Raw genomic sequence first — 17918 nt, forward strand, 5'->3', positions numbered from 1 at the left:
ACTTTGTTGAGAACGTCGCCTGGGGGCCCTGTACTGTTGCTGCTGTTGATGGCGCCCTTGGTCATAGCCTCGCTGATATTGTGCGCGTTGTGGTCGGTAAGCGTAGCGCCTTTGCTGAGGATAGAATTCCTTTTTCTTGTATGGAGGAGTGTATATACCCAAGGTCTGAAGTGTGGCCCTCGAATCTTTGCTAGAGTGGAGGACCGAGTCGGTTGATTCTGCAAACAGCTTTTGCTTGTCAAAGGGAAGATCCACGATCTTTGCCTGTAGATCTCTTGGGATACCAGACATCTGGAGCCAGGATTCCCTACGCATTACCACTGCTGCGGTTGTTGAGCGTGCCGCTGTGTCCACCACATCCAGGGCAATCTGAACTCCCATTTGCGAGGCCACGTAGCCCTCCTGGACGATTGCCTTTAACACTGGCTTCTTGTCCTCCGGGAGGGAATCCAGGAGAGAAGTGAGTCTAGAGTAATTGTCAAAGTTATGGTTTGATAAATGTGCCGCATAGTTTGCCATTCTCAATAATAAGGTAGAGGAGGAGTAGACCTTTCTGCCGGACAGCTCTAATTTCTTGGCATCTTTATCTGACCCCCCTGATTTGTACTGAGGCGTCTTCAACCTCTGCTGGGACGATTCGACCACCAAAGAATTGGGCTGTGGGTGGCTAAACAGGAGTTCCGTGCCCCTGGCTGGGACGAAGTATTTCTTATCTGCCCTTTTATTCGTGGGCGGAATAGAGGCTGGACTCTGCCATATGTTAGTGGCTGACTCCATAATGGTTTCATCCAGTGGGACAGCGATTTTAGATGAAGCCGGGGGTCTCAAATTTTTCAGGAGTTTACGATGCTTCTCCTGTACCTCTGCTATTTGAATATCCTGCGTGTATGCTACTCTTTTGAACAGCTCTTGGAATTGTTTAAGGTCATCCAGAGGGGAGACATCCCCGGGGACAACTGCCTCATCTGGGGAGGATGAGGAGGAACCGCTGGGATAACCCTCCCCCTAGTCCTCTGGCTCCCGAGTTCGCTGATATGCTTGCTCCTTTGTGGGCTGTGAAGGAAAGTCTCGGGACTCTGGACCTAACTCTCCCTGGGACAGCTGCGTTCCTCTCCCAGAGCGAGAGTGGACGCGGGAGTATTGGCGAGGAGTGGGAGGGGATCTACCCCTGGATCTAGACCTCCGATGTCGGTGTTTGGTATGATGAGGACGGCCATAACAACATGGACAAAGAGCCCGGTGATGGAGACCTGGACCATGATCAGAGAGTGTACCCGTGACGTCTAGGAGAGCGGAATCTCCGTGATGACATTGATAATGGTGAAGCTGGTTTGTGATAGTACTCATTCGGATCCATGCCCAAAAAGGGTGAAGGAAGCCTGAGCCAAGGCGAAGGTGGTTGGAGGAATGGAGAGGGAGGTCCGAAATAAACCGGTGGAGTTGCCGCCCAGCGACGCGGCGTGTGTATCTCGGGGGGGGTGGGAGATTAAGGGCATCGCAGCCCTGTCTGGAGATGGACTGAGGTGCCGGGTTTTGGCTCTAGCTTTCCCCCGCCTCTGCAGGGTGGGCGCTGCCCCCTCCCATGCCGGGGATCTCAGCCCCACTGTCAGCGCCGCGCTCAGTACTGTCACAAGCAGTGCCACGCGGGTAGCTTCCTCTGGCGCCGCTGGGCCCTGTGCTGGGTGCCCCTGCGCCGGGTGCCCCTGCGCCGTTGGCGCCGTGATAGCCGGTACCGCATGAGGTGGCGCCACCGATTCTGGTGCTTGCCGCGCACTCCGTGCTGACTGCTGCAAAGTCGGAGGCCCGGCTCTGGCCACGTGCGCAACCGCGCTGCCGCTTTCATCAGCCCGTGGCTGAGGGCTCTGCGTTCTGCTCATCCTGCTCGCTGGAACCGCCGGCAAGCATCAAGCCAGAGAGAGTTTCTTTTTTCTTTTGCACAGAGGGGGTCAAAGACGCCGCCTTCCTTTTATGTGACCCAGACGGCCCCTCTGCGTGAGGCTTCTCCGGCGGCTCAGGCTGGAGGGCCTTATCAAACGAGATCAATTTGAGCCTCATCTCTCTGTCCTTCCTGGCCCTGACTGTAAGCTCAGCGCAGTGCGAACACTTCTGGGTAACATGGGACTCCCCCAGGCAACGAATGCACTCACTATGCCCATCAGAGGCCGGCATAGCCTCGCAGCATGACTCACACTTCTTAAATCCCGAGGAAGCCATCGCGGTGAGTCTTTACTGTTAACAGGGTACTTAGCCGCTAATCAGTGCATTCTACAACCCAAACAACATTCATGGCCTTCAGGGTAGCGGACGGCTTAACAGCCTTCTTTGTCCGCCCCCTCTCCTCTGTTCCATTCCATACTATTTTGTATGCTCTTCTTTTTTTGTTTTTGTATAATAGTGAAAACAATGAACTAACAAGTAAAACAACTATCTTATCTGTCTCAGGCTTTAGAGCCGGAGCGGATTCCGTCTGCAGCTGTTGGCAGTTGAGAAGGAACTGGCGGGGATCGGATTGCGCACATGACCGAGGGCACACAAGGGAGCGGCGCGCATCAGCGCATACGCGATCCAGTGGAAACTGCTAGAAGAATTCTGATCTGCGGCGCCGGGCGAGCCCGACACCTACTGTGGAGCACCGACGGGGACCACTTGAAGAAGCAGCAGTGGTTGTTTCAATGCTACTGTATGCATATGAAACCTGGACAACATATAAGCATCTTTTAAAGGCACTTGAACAATATCATCAACGCCGCTCAGGAGAATACTAAATATCTCTTGGGAGAATAGGTGCACAAAAACTAGCATCCTCGAAGAGTCGAACGTGACTAGCACTGAAGCCATTATCATTAACAAGTTTGTTGGACTGGTCACATGGTTTGGATGTCTGAGCGGTGCCTCCCAAAACTAATTCTGTTATCCGAGTTGGAAGAAGGACAGAGGAGCACCGGGGGCCAGAGGAAGCAATATAAGGACATGCTGAAGACACACACAAAGAAGTGCAGCATTGGTTGCAACACTTGGGAGAAACTTGCCCAGGACTGTGCACAGTGGAGAGCAGTAATCTATGAATAAGAGGTGCAATTTGAGAGATCCCACCACACACGGAAGAGGAGAGGTGGAGAAGGGCAGCAAAACCTGCCCCACCCCACTCCAACAGCTACCAACACCTGCCCTTCTGTAATAAGAACTGTGACTCCAGAATTGGGCTGATCAGCCATCAATGGATTCACAAATAGGAGGGTGACTTGAAGATGTCCTACTCATTGTCGAGTGACCACCAAGAAGAATTCTAATAGGAACTGCTTTTGGGAAGTTCTATGACCTGTTATACTGAAAGTCAGACTGGATAACCCAATAGCCCTTTCCGACCTTCGAAATCTGTGTGGTCTGAGGGATCAATGCAGGAGAAGGGTGTTTGTTAAGTAAGAGAGAGAACAAGACTTCTCCCCATCTGGTGGTAGTCTTCTTTGAAACTGCTCTCCGAAGAGGAAGCTCACCTTTTTGTCTGTACCCCTTCTCAGTCAGACCATGAACTGATCTTCAGGAAAGCTTACATTTCATGGCATAGCAGAAAGTACAGATGCGGAAGTCTGAGTTGGTCATGCTCCTTTCAGTAATGGTACTTCTATCAATTCAGTTAGAAGAAATTCCATAGCTTCATGGCTGCTCCTGTTACAAAATTACTTCTGCTATTCAGTCTATAGTTTTCTTTCCTTAATTGCATTCTATAAATTCTACTACTTTAGTCTACATAGTCTTTAAAATAATAGACTGTTGTCCTATTCCAGCTTAGTTATCATTTGGTGAAGCTATACATATTCTTTTAATCTTTCCTTATAAATCATTCCCTCCAGGATCTTAATTTTTTATGGTGTTCTGTCAACTGCATCCAATTAATCTGTACCTTGAGGTACTGTGAGCTCGATGCAGTTTTCTCGGAATGGCCTGCTTTGTGCAATTTTTGAAATTTTGAAGTTTCCTTGATCACTATTCTGATGCTTTTGCAAAAGGTCCTGCAAAAAACGACTAGCATGGGACTCTTTTCAAAATCCAGTATTTCAACATAATTTATCTTTTCCCCCACAATCCTTCATAGAGAGTGTCAAAATGTCTAGCAAAACCAGGATGCCACATCTGAGTAAAATAATGGCAGTTTTAAAAAGAGATTGATTCTTGTAAACTGATTAATTCTGTGGATAGTTGTCCAAACAGGATCTTGTCCTGCAAGATAAAGTGCATCCTACATAAAATTCTGTTTGTAGGTACTGGAAGCTGAGGGTAGTTTTAGGGGGCAGGAGCAGATCCCAAAGCAGAAAATGTCAACCACAGCTCAAGAATTTAGCATTAGGTTTTGTTTTACTTAAGTGTTGCTTCTCCTCAAAGGGTTCACTGAAACTAGAACAGCCGTAGAATCAAAGTGACTTGAATAACCTTCAAATAAACATACTTATGCACTTGTTAAAACAAATGCTATTTGCTGCTGGTGAAACTGAAGTTGGCAACCCTTTCTTTCTAATAGCTTTAAACCAATTTGAGAAGTAGCAGAATAGCAGTACCCTTGCATAAAAACTAATCATTGTCATTAAAAAAAGTCCTTAAAAGCAAATGTAGAATGGTCAGCAGGCCAGGTTACCTTAATATTTAATGAGGGAAAATTTCCATACCTATCAAGTTATGGGATTAAACCCTTAAGTACTAAAATCTACCATCATCAGTAAAGTCCATTTCAATGTTCAGTCTATCCCTGATCATCTACAATCAAAGGAAATCCGGTATCAAAACAAAAAAGAACATGATACATCTATATGAATTATTCTCTGGCAGTGACGAAGCAGACAGAGAGGTGGCTGTCATAAAATAGCTAAATGGCTTTTTCCACCTCCATCAAGGTCACTTTACTGATGATGTACTCAATAAGATGATAATGCATTTAACCACTTTCCTTGCATCTGACTTCGACCTTATCACAAAACCAAATGGCCTTGTTTAACTACCCTGGCCTTTCAGCATTTCTCTGAACAAAGATAATTAAGGAGATGTACTGCCCCCTACTATCACAGGAATTGAAAGACAAATAAACTTTGAAGAGCACAGCCAGGTGTCTACCACACTAATGTACAACATTTAAGCAGGGGGTAAAATGAAATAATGGTTAAATAATTATAAAAGGTTAACAATGTTATCAAAGGCAATTTTGTTTTATTTAAAAGAAAAAGCATAAAAAAGTGTTCCAGTTTGCTTTTTATACCTCCCTAGACAACAATTTTTCCATTTATGGTTTATGACTTAGAGAAAAAAACCTTCTGCAAAAATTAACATTAACAACTGACCAAAATTTCTGCAGATTTGAACATTTCCTCAGCAGTTAAGATGATTTTAAAAGTTATCGATTAATTAATTGTGGCTGAACATTAAGAATTCATTTTAGAAATGAGAAAATATGCATTTCTATTAGAGATGCAAGTACTAGAAATGCAAATTAAACTACTGTAATAAAAAAAATTAGACCACCAGAATGGCTTTTGATCTTAAACTTTTTTTTTTAAATTATTCTGCATACTAGAAATGCCCAAATACTTTTAATGTATAATCTTGCTTGGGTTTTGCTTAATTTTCATCCATAAACTCTGGAGTCTTAAAGCACTCTACAAAATATTGCTGATCTTTACTATAAACAATCACTATAATCAGACTCTAAATAAAGGCCACTGAAGCTGTCCAATAAGAATGCAAGGACATGCCAAATCAAGAATGTGATTTCCAGCTAGAGTGGAACATATAAGCCCTTTTTATTAGACAAACTGGACCTCCTAGGCATCAAAACATTCTTTCCATTGTTCACTTTGCATCTTCTACATTAGCTGGAAAGGGGCAGAAAACTTATCAGAAAGGTAAAACTAGTTCAATTATATTGCCATTGCTGAGATAACTGTCATTGAGCTACAGAAAACAGATTAAGTTTAGAACAATGAAGCAGCACCTTAAAGACGTTTAAATTTAATCCCTATGCAGATCTTCGCAAATTACAACCATAATTACTTTTGCTTATTTCTGCTGACCTTTGTTATCCGAACGATAAAACAAATAGTTTTGTAAAAGTTCAAGCTACCCTGTGAATTCTTTGTCAAAAACTCTTTTAAGACCAAACTGCTATAACTCTGAGCATGTTATACTTTAAAATCGTCACTAATCTTAAACTTGAATTTTGGGATGAAAGGAAAACGTATTATTTTCAATTTTTGAAAGTTTAATATTATCGCATGGAGACATCTTATATTTTACAAACAAAATAGCATTTATATATTACTGATCAACCTTTCATACAGTGAACTATTTAAATCTTGTTATGATTCAGCTGATTTTGCTAGTTAAAGGCTTTTCAGCTGCTGCATACATAACTAGCTCTCTTTTGATAAACTGTGATTGAACGTTATCCCCCCACCTTCCCCATTTCAATACATACCCCCTGGGTAGTGCTCCCTGTAAACTGAGCCACCCAGGAGAGATTCAGGTGTCACCCAGCTGATTAGCAGAGCACCCACAGCCACCCACAGTGGCCAGCAGGTGCTTCTGTTGGTAGTGCACATCCACACATTGTGGTGCATGTAAAATTTATTCTGCCCATGGATAGAAAAAGATAGAGGGAACACTGCCCCTGGGATATCGTACAGCTTGTATCTATGACTATTTGAAAGAACTGGCTCATCTGGCATGTCCTAAGTAACAGTTTAAACATAAATGTAAAAATAATAGTCACAAGCTTAGATAAACAGTTGCTTCACATAGTCCCTGAAGAGAACTAGAGAGGTTAGTGTTGCTTCTAATGCACATTAAGCTCTGCTGCAGTGTTGCATTTACAAGTCTGGACAGAATTTACTACAAAACAAGGAGTTGGCTTGTTTTTATCATTTATAAAATGTCTCTGCAACCTACTCAATCTTCACACAGCAAGTTTTCTGAATGAAAATGAGGTGTATTTTTATTACTTCTGTTTTCATTTAATGAGTGTACAAAGAGACAAAGTTAAATTATTTAGCTTTTAAAAATGTACAAATAGCCATAATATCCTATTACATTGTTTCACCCTAATTATCAGCCTTGCGCAAAGACCTTCTAGAACTCAATCCAGAAAGGTTTGGGCATCCCCAACTCCCAGTGAAGTCAGTGGCAGTTGGAACTCTAAACTTCATAGGATCAGACCGCTAACACACATCTAAACAATATAATATTCACAGTGCTATAATAATTTAATTTATATATCCCTAAGAAGAGTCTTATAATTATAAATCGAGCAAAGTTTATAATTGTATTTGTAATGGCATATTCTAAAGGCACATCTTCACTTGTTGGGGAAGTTGGGACAAAAACTGTACCTCATAATTACTTAAAGTAGGCATTTTCTGTGCCTTTGGCATTACCATCTACTTTTTTAGTAAAGTTACTTGTTAAAATCTGTATTCATCCTTGTTTAGACCAAGGAATTAACTGAGAAGCAAAAGAAGTTATAAAAATAAAGATGTGCAATCTGGACACCTTATTCATCAGTTGCTTATCAAAGCTGAAACTAGACCTTTTCCACTAATTGATTGGACCTTAAATTTTTTCCTAAATACTCTGACAAATGAAAGAATAAAATTTGGCACAGCTTCTTAAATGAGTCTTTTTTTTTTACTTGCAATAGTGATGTTAGCAATGTTTTTCTTGTGGACATTTAGGGGGAATGAATGCCGAGAATGTAGCATTTTAATGTGTCTTATAGCACTAATAAAAGTCACTGTATTTAGACAGCTATGCCACTTTACCTCCTTCTGAAAGAAATGCATTCCACGCTAACTAGCACCCTCAGTGCTTTGCAAAAAAGTTAAGGAAGTAAAAACTTTTAACAGTAAATCAAGAACTTGAAAATATGTTTAAACATTGAGATAAGCTTTTGCAATAAATTGCAATGTAGCTTTTCTTTTAAGTCCTTGTACGGGAAGATGATTGTGTTATGCCACACCCTAGGACACTTGTGCACATACATGGTACAAGTTTATCAAAAATTCAGTAACATTTCAACCAGAAGCTAAAGATTTGCTTCACATTTTGAACGTTAATTCTACAGAATTTTTCTATTCATGTCACACTTTTACCCAATGTGTATTGGAATGTTATTCCCTTTATTTGTACTTATGTAGGAGATACTAGTTATTTAACTGTCGAAGAGAGAAGAAAAACCATGCAATAATCAAATTATATGGCCCACCAAACAGTTTTCAGAAAAAAATACCATTAGCAAATTAGTACAAATATGCAAATTTACTCATTCACATCCTAATGATAGCCTGTAAATGTCACAAGCCCACATTGACAACATCAAGCACCCAACTGCTCAAATCTCTTATACTTACCAAAGATGGCAAGAGTCACTTTTTCCACCTATTTTTACTCAATTGATTTTGTCTATTACAAGGCTTGATGAGGAAAGGTGATTGATTCCTTTCTTTTTCACTCTATTGTTCTCTATTTTCAAAGCTGCAAATAGACTGAGAGTAGCTCAGTCTTTGTCTGAAGGGCTTGATAGTTCATATCCTAAATTTCTCTCTCTAATGTTGAAATATCTGCAAGGATTCTAAAGCTTTTTCAGGCATATCCAGAAAGCAAAGTTAGCAAAGAGCAGCTATCACTGCAAAGAGTCAGGTTTGTTTGCTGAAGTAGATCAGTACCCCTCCAAGCCTTCAAAAAGTTTAAGAGGTTTAGTTTAATAAGCTAACTCTTTTATCAGAAGCAGCAAATGATATTAGCCAAAAAATCCTGAGGTTCAGTAAATCCATTAAAAATTATAAATGCTAGTTGGAAGATTTTAAAAGTCAACATTCAGTATTCAAATTTGTTTCACGTGATCTAACATGCAAATTAAAATACAAGGATACAAAGGCTAAAATATTAAAACCACACACTGAAATAGACCTAATAACTAAGCCAGCCAGATTAATGCCATACCGTTCCTAGAATTTTTTAATCCTTTCTTAAATACTGCTCTGACAAACAGTGGTCTCTGGGTAGCTCCCTCAAACATTTAAAGTTGGAGAACAAAAGGTTTATTTTAAAAATGAAAACCTTGGCTTGTACAGCTCCAGACATGAATCTGCTTTCAATTACAGAAAGTATTTCCACTTCAGTGGAAAGGGATCAAATCTTCAACTATACCATCTTTAGGCAATGATTTTGATTATATTAAGCTTTAAGAATACAAAATGACTTCGTGGCATAATCATGTATTCTGTACATATCTGTTGGGTACACAAGACAGAAATAGCTAATACTATAACTGAAAAAAGAACACAAAATGTGGCTTTTGACACAGCAGTAGTATATTCCCATAACAGCGCTTTGCTTTATTTAAGGTATCTACAAAAAACTCAAATCCCAGTTATAAAGTAAGAATTTTACACTTCTTTCTGAATCAACCTTTTCGTCCACATTTTATACTCCATTATGAAGTTAATCATTCCTCACAGACTTTCTGCTGGCAAAAATTATACACTAGTCATTGCATTATCACTGAAAGGTGATTTCATAATAAGTATTTTATACTTTTTTTCTTAAAATAATCAGTACATTAAGCCAATGAAACAGGATTATAAAGCAGAACTGTATGCAGACTCTTGGCTACCTCCACCCTAAATTATGCAAAAACCATCTTTATTAAGATTAAACACGCTGAAATGCAGTCATAAAATGTAGAGAAATAGAAAAGTTCACGTTCTCTTCACAATGCATGCATTACCTTTGGATTTAAACAGTACGTATACATACACATATATAACACACACACACACACACACACACACACACACACACACACACACACACACACACATACATACATACATACATACATACATACATACATACATACATACATACATACATACATACATAGCAGGAACAAAACCCTCTGTTAGATAGCAGCCAGTTGCAGAAGTATCTTGTGTTTCGAATGATAGGTAAAGTTAAGCATTTGCCGCTTCTAAATCTTTAATGTGGTGCCTCGCGGGTTAAAAAGCCACCGAGTTTCAAATGCTAATACTGCCTCTGCACGGATTCAGAAAGAAACAGAGCCTCCTCCCATTTCAATACCACACTATGCAAAAGCATACAAACAAGACTCCACACGTATCTACCCTGTATAAATACCTCATCTAAACATATCTGACTGGCTTCACTCAATCTGAGAAATCGCACTTTATCCTGGCTCAGCTAAAAGGTCAACAGGGTTGGTTTTCAGTCACCCACCTTTCGGTGGTGATTCGTCGTTCTGTCTGGATGTGAAGAGCAGACCCCGGCGTTTCCAAGTTGAATTAGTCTATAATGTATCATGTTACAGAGTCTGGCTTTCTCCTCAAGCACATAACAGCAATCAGAAATGATAGGCTGAGGCTCCTCTGTTTACACCCAGGCAGGCGAGGGGGGCTGGGCTTGACTTTCCTTAACCCTTTCTAAGCTACAAAAGTGCTTCTATAGTTATTCTTCAGTCATATACAAATCTGGAAAACATTCCAATTCATTCCCAATACCCTTCTAAAGTAATCGCGTTTCCAAATACCCTCCTACTGCAGTTGCTTTTAAACACATAAATACGCTTCCGCGATGTTCATTTAACATATCAAAGATTCTCTAATTACCTAATGCTTTAAGAGTTGCAGTATGACACGCTTTAGTTACACTACCATAAAAGACACACCATAAAATGTGATTTTAATGACACTATTTCTGTCCTCCAACTTAGCTTATATCTCTACTAAATGAAGAGATTTAACCAGAAAACTCTACTCCTGGGATTGTCACAAAAGGATCTTTTCCTAACCAAATAGATAAGAACACAGTCCGACCAACACATCAGCACCACATATCTGATATAATTTACATACAAAGCTATAGAATTTTTCACATTTATTTCAGTTAAAACTGGATGAATCTTGAACAGCTTTTCATTTATGAGAGGAAGATGGATAGCTTACAAAGTGATTTCATTTGCTGATACAAAGAAACCTCATGCATCCCTCCACCTGATAGCACAGAAATTCCACATCCATAAATGGACACTGAAGTCAACAGGAGTTTTACATATGGAAGACATCTAAAAATCAGGCTAAAGTTCTTTTGAGGTACATGCACAATTGCCATCAGAATAACATGTGCACACTGAAAAGAGGAGAAACCTTTTCAAATGAAGACACCAGAAAACTTGACAAAGCCAAAAACTACAGATACAGGGAATCCCTACTTTTCTAATATTTTAGTAGACTGATTAGTTAAGGTTTAACTAAGCACGACTCAAGTTTCACTACATAAACTAGAGTACAAGGAGACCACCAGGTGGAACAAGAACTCATCTCTAAAAGACAGCCTAAGATCAAAGCTGCCAAGAATCCTTTGCACAACCATGACATTCAGCAACCAGAATCCAGGTGAGATTGACCTTGATTGTCCAGCAGAGCAAGTCCACCTGCATAATCAGTATGTTTAGTATGTGTATTCTGCTTGGTAATTGTAAATAAAGTAGAGGAATACTACTGTGTAAGGCTCTCTTGCTGGTAATAGCGTCTGCAGACAAGTGGCCCTGAGCACTGGCATTGGGGTATGCTCCTTTTGACCAGAGCAGTAGGAACTAGGAAGGGATGCTTCCTGGCTTAAATCATGTGGGTTATGCCTGGAGCCCTAGGAACTAGGTAAAGGTGAGTACGTGGAGCATGTGTAACAGACAATGCTGTGCAGGTAGCAATCCAGTAACCACCCCAAAGATACCAAATAATCTGTCTACAGCTGAGAACGGAGATGCCACAGGATATGGAATGGGAAAATTCAAGACGTGTACTTTAACACACACAAAACCACCTTCACAAAACAAGCATATCCCTTCAGAAAAGTAGATGGCATCATGGAATGCAGAAATAAAATGCCCTTTCACCACACACCTCTAGTTGTCGCCTACCAGCCCATGTTAGAATTCACACTGGATATCAACAAACAATTAGAACCCATACTCCCCTCTTTGGCTTTCAAACACTCCCTCAGCCTCTCCGAGCTAGCAGCAGAAGCAAGCTCCCCACATATCAGGACAAGACTACACTATACACTTATGGCAGTGCAACTATATCACTCAGAGACATGAGAAATCCATAACCCTGACCAATACATGTATGCCAACCTAATCTACGTGGACATAGCCACTGTCTCCCACAGACAGGAGAACAATAGGCTTGCTCTAACTCAAAGTGGCACCAGACCCCACCAGAACAGACACAAAACCCTGCAGACATATTACCACTACAACACTCGTCATCAATGCCCCTCCCAAGACACCTTTCAGCATCCAGGGATCAAGCACATACCTATCGCAATATGTGGTGCACCTCATACCAGTGCACTAAATGCCCCTGTAACAACTCTGTGGGTGAAATTAGAGAATCACTATGCTCCTGAATGAAATTACATCTCCTGGGAACATTTCTCACAAAGCAATCATTGTGTATCTGATATAATCAGTCATCAAGCTCAGAGGACACCTGCACAATACCTTCAAACGGAAAAGCTGTGAGCTTAAATTCATAACTTATCTAGATACTGAAATCATGGTGTAAAGAAAGACACTGGATTTATGGCTTATTACTACAATCTGTAACCCACCAACCCTCTGCCATTTTATCCTAGGACTACAGAGGTATTAAAAGGCCACTTTACCTTGAATGTCAAGTATCGGAGGGGTAGCCATGTTAGTCTGGATCTGTAGCAGCAACGAAGGGTCCTGTGGCACCTTATAGACTAACAGAAAAGTTTAGAGCATGAGCTTTCGTGAGTTAACTCACTTCTTCAGATGCTGGTCATCTGGTCCAGCATCTGAAGAAGTGAGTTAACTCATGAAAGCTCATGCTCTAAACTTTTCTGTTAGTCTATAAGGTGCCACAGGACCCTTCGTTTACCTTGAATGCTCACTTAGAATATGCACTAACTAGTTATACTAAACTATCTGCTTTATTTTGTGTTCTGGTCTGGTCTACTCCAGTGGTTTCAAACCAGTGTGCTGTGGCCCACTGGTGTGCCGTGGCCCACTGGTGTGCCATGAGAACCTTTCAAGTGTGCCACGAAATTTCATGACTTTCCCCTTGTCATGGCTCTTCGCAGGGCCTCTGCAAGGGGAAATGACAACCCCGCAGGAGCCCATTTGCACCAGGAAGCAGCTGAAATGTTGCTTCCCAGCCAAATGGGCTGGCAGGGAGCCCACTGCCCCTCCCTGCTATGGCAAGTGGGGAAGGGAAGGGGTGGGGGCAGGAGCCTGTTGGAGCTGGGATGCAATTTAAATGCCATGTCCCAGCTCCAATGGTCTGGCAGAAAGGGGAGGCCAGATACCCAGGAATACATCCAGCTCCTTTGAAAGCTCTGCAAATTTTTGAAATTCTACTTAATTTTTGCTTACGCTGGAGAGCTCACCTAAACACTGCCCATGCTGGCATCACACTGCAGACACACTTCTTCCTGGATTATACAGGAGGTGATGGATCTCCCTGAGTCTGTGGAAAGAAGAGACCCTGCAGGCCCAGCTCTGATCCATGCATGGAAACACTGATCTCGATAAGCAGGTCACTTGGGGAATGAGGCATAGCAGCTACTCGAGGGACTTGAGGCAGTGCTACGGGAAAGCCAAGAAGCTGCAACAGGCATATCAGAAGGCAAGGGAGGCTACAATTGCTCTAGTGTGGAGCCACAGACATGCTGCTTTTACATAAAGCTAGACGCCACCCTCAGTGGAGATTCCACCACCCTTTCTAAAAAGTTTTATGGATACTAGTGGGGAGCAGGCCTCTTGGGTGAATGGTGAGGAGGGAGGTGGTGTAAGATGAGGAAGTGAAGGAGGAGCCATAAGGAGAACAAGCAAGCAGGAGATCCAGTGAGTCAGGACTTGTTTTTGACTCCAGAGCAGTTGACCCAGTTCCTACAGTCCAGTATGGACAAGTCTGATGCAGGGAAGGAACCTCTGAGTGTGCAGTTTGCTTTGAGATTGCAGAGACACATGTCTATTTACTCTATTTTAATCATGCTGGGAGAAATAGTAAAATAATGAATAGTGGGCAGTCTATGAGCTTATTTCCCTGCACAGTTAGCCAGAGAACACTTTTTCTGAACCAGGACCTTTCATGATGCTCTGCAGAGATCTTGAGAAAACCTTAAGATACTCTTCAATATCTCTGGTGATGGCTTCTGGAGAGGGCAGACTTAAATCCTCCACCATAATAGACTTCTTGCCTACGTCACACAGCAATGACTACAGCAGGCACCACTGCAGCACACAAGCTAGAAGCGTACAGACCTGGTCTACACCTGGACACAGGGAAGAGCTGTTCCCTTCCAACCTCCATTTCCCTCTGGAGTGAGATTTGAGCATCACATCACAACTGCCTGGAAAAAAAAAATGTGCCAGTATATCCGCACATATACATACTTTCCCACCTTATGTCCTAACTTGCCTCATCCCTCTATGGGCCATACTCACCAAGGACAGGGCGCCTGCTGTCCTCTACGTATCCCAAAGGAGAAGTGAGACTGTAGTGCTTGTAACTTGTGTGGATCAAGGGGAGTGCATTCAGTACATCAAGTTTCAATTTATTTTGTGACACAATGCACAAAGGTCCTAACGTGAGCATCTTTTGCTGCTGCAGTGTGGCCTTTAAGGGTATCTCCAGCAATAGCAGCAGAGCAACTCAGCCAGATAAGGAACAGAAGAAAGAGGATACAGGATATAGTTCAAGAGATCCTGGAAGCCTCTACTGCTTGGTGTACTAAACAGGGCGTGGAGGTTCCACCCTGCTGGACAGAATGAACAAGGACAGCGCAGATAGGATGGGGTGGACAATAAGCAAAGGTGGACCAAACTACCACTTACCACAATTCCAGTTGACTGGGAACAGTGATCCGTGGCACAATGGGAGCTCCAAATGGCCATGCCTGCAGATGCACAGGTAGATAACACATCTGGTGGCTCACTAGGGATGAACACTGGTGAATGGCGCCAGGCCCACAGGCTGCTTATTGCCCACCTCAGTATAGGACAAAAGCACAGAAAGGGAAGAGACATGCAGTAGGATATGCTGGTGTTTCTCAAATGGCAAACACATGTATTGAGGACTCTTGCTGAGCTTCAGGTTCAACACATCTGTCCTCACCTCCCTTTGTAGCCCATAGAGAATTGCATTCCAGGATCTCCCTACTTCCACAGCTCATTCTTTCCCCCAATTCCAGGTCATTACCTGACCAGAGCACTAGCCTACTACTCTAAACCAGGAGGCAGTGCAATCACAGCTGTGCATACACTAACCTGCAAGAGGCACTGTGGGCATACGTGTTGTGAAATTAAAAGGATACTTCTTTCCCCTTCTGAAGTCCTTTCCTCTCTATTTTTCATTCTAAGTTTCATTCAGTCACAAACAAAGTGTTTGCATGGGTTTGGAGAAAAGTCTATTTATGGAAACTTAATTCGTCTTTATTAGTTCACAACATATGCTGGCTGGGGCTGACATTCATGGATAACAGAAATAGGGACATCTGCAACGTTATGTTACTACATACACAGAACTCATTACAAGAGTCATATCAAAGTGCAAAAACCAACGCCAGGCAGAGCACAGTACAGCAACACTCATTACTGTGGTTCATTTTTAAACCCTTTCCAAGCCCTATAGCTCTCTGTCAAGCTCTTCTTGTAATCCTGATATCTGGCTTCTTGAAATCAGCAGATAGTTCTTGTACCTCCACCTGGCAGAAACTTTCACCCCCTGTGCTTCACAGATACAAAACATAGCAGAAAGCTAACATCATTGGGATTTTTTCCCCGCTAATCTCATGTGTGGACAGCCCCAGCAGCTTTTCAAATGACCAAAAGATCATTCAATCATCATTTTGCACCTGCTGAGCATGCAGTTGAAGTGCTCGTAGCTGCTGTTGAAGTGGCTGATGTAGGCCACATGAGTAAGTGGTAGGCAAGGTCTCCCAGGTTGACTATTGGCATTTCAACAGCCCCAGTGGTAATCCTCCGGTCTGGAAAGAAACCTGTCTCATTAGAATATGCCTGGGTTCTTAAAGAAGTGCATGTCATGCACCTTCCCTGACCATCCTTTGTTGATGGTGGTAAAATGTCAATGGTGATGCACTAGTGCTTGCAATAGCACAGAGAAGTAGCACTTTTCTGGTAATATACTCAGTGACAAGAGGTCTGGCTCCAAAATAGGGATATACATTCAGGAATGTGGCTTTGCACATCCAATAGTTCTGCAGCCGCCACGTATACCCTCATAATGATGTGATCCCACCAGTCAGTGCTTGTTTATTATGCCCAGAATCACCCGTAGCTGCCAGTAACAATCCAAAATTGTTTCCATGTCACACAGTAAGCTAGTTTCCAAGCAATTTTTTACCCTGCAAATACTGCAAGATCAAGCACATCATGCTCATCACAATAGAGTATATTGAGAAATGGAAGAATAAGAACGTACAACACCCAAGTGTGATGGCTGACATCTTGGCCAACACTAGGGTCAATTGAATCAAAGACAGACAGAGCTAAAGGTATGAGAGACTTCTGCTTAATCTAGTAGCTCTAGCTAAAGGTACAGCAGACTATTATTGCCTGTGGATTAGACACAGAGGAGACCTGTAACACACTCACCGGTAAGTTATAGATCTCTGGTGATCACAGAAAGCTTGTCCTGACCACCTGAGCCCCATGCATACAGTTTGAAATAAAGAGGGAAGCCTCTCATGGCAGAGCTGTAAGAGTCACTCTCTGAGTGGATTGGCAGAGAAGGTGGTTTACATAAGTTTGTAACTTTTATCTTGATAAATACTATTTTCCAGAAAGGGAATTGTTCTAGAGATAACCCCAAAGAACAACGTGTTTAGGTGCTTGTGAAGCAATCCAGATGGACCTTGAGCTCTCCAACAATGTAGATGTGCCAAGAACCATAGATGAAGATGTTAGGTGAAGGGGTGAGATGCTACTTCTTGGGCTCCACTTTCACTTTAGAAGAAAGTGATTTGATTTCCAGTCTACACCTATCCATAATTTCTACATATGCAATATATGTACATTCTGAGGAAGACAGACTGTCACAGAAACAGGACTCTGCACTCTTTGTAATGACACATTTTTGTACAAGGGAGCAGGCCACTGCACTTGATTGCTTACGCTCTGATGATTTTGGGCCTCTACACTGGAATTTCCTGTATTGATCTTATTCATGCTATTTCTCATAGATGAGGCAGGCCCAAAATGCCACCAATGCTAATGCAAGTTATTTATGAAAATTCAGCAAGTATAGTTTTAATTTAATTGAAAATATATATACACACACACACACACACACACACACACTAGAGAAGCATGTAACACTGCACATGGCAAATACGCAGGAAGCAAAGTCTTATATGTATATCACCATATGCTTAATTAGCATACCTGTTTAAAGAGCAGATTTTGCAAAGTACATACTGGGCTTGACTCTCCACACAGCTGAACTGTTGACACTAGGCTAATTCCACTGAGTTATGTGGACCTATCCTGGCATAAACCCAACATACCAGCATGCAGACAGACCCAGTTTATACAGAAAGAACCCATACATAATGACAGACACACCTGCAGACGCAGAAGAATTTGGCATACTAACTGCAGACAACAAATCATGGTGGATGTTTCATTCAGGACATGAAATAACTAGAGTCAGAGATATAGTGATGAAAAGTTAATTGGAAGAAATGCATGAGGGAAGGACAGACAACATGTGCACTTGATTTGCAGTGAAATATACAGGAAAACTGATTTTTTTAATTATTTGGCCAAATGGCCATTTTGTGAATTGATAAAGATAGGTGGACTCTAACTGTTA

General features: G+C 42.0%; 1 protein-coding gene across 9 annotated transcripts in view; it reads right to left on the bottom strand.

The window, feature by feature from the left end:
- TENM3 (teneurin transmembrane protein 3) overlaps nt 1-17918 on the bottom strand; it is a 676880-nt gene that overhangs the window by 372416 nt on the left and 286546 nt on the right. The window contains exon 1 of one of the 9 annotated variants that reach the window (XM_074992975.1): nt 10276-10325. The exons of 4 other annotated variants lie outside the window; for them this stretch is intronic. The gene's annotated coding sequence lies outside the window, so the exon portion shown is untranslated. Of the gene's footprint in view, nt 1-8387; nt 8499-9914; nt 10054-10176; nt 10326-17918 lie in introns of those variants that run through there. 4 more of the 9 variants (XM_074992979.1, XM_074992977.1, XM_074992978.1 and 1 more) reach the window with 4 other exon arrangements.

Source organism: Carettochelys insculpta, chromosome 4 (genome assembly GCF_033958435.1).
Source record: "Carettochelys insculpta isolate YL-2023 chromosome 4, ASM3395843v1, whole genome shotgun sequence".
Lineage (NCBI taxonomy): Eukaryota > Metazoa > Chordata > Testudines > Carettochelyidae > Carettochelys > Carettochelys insculpta.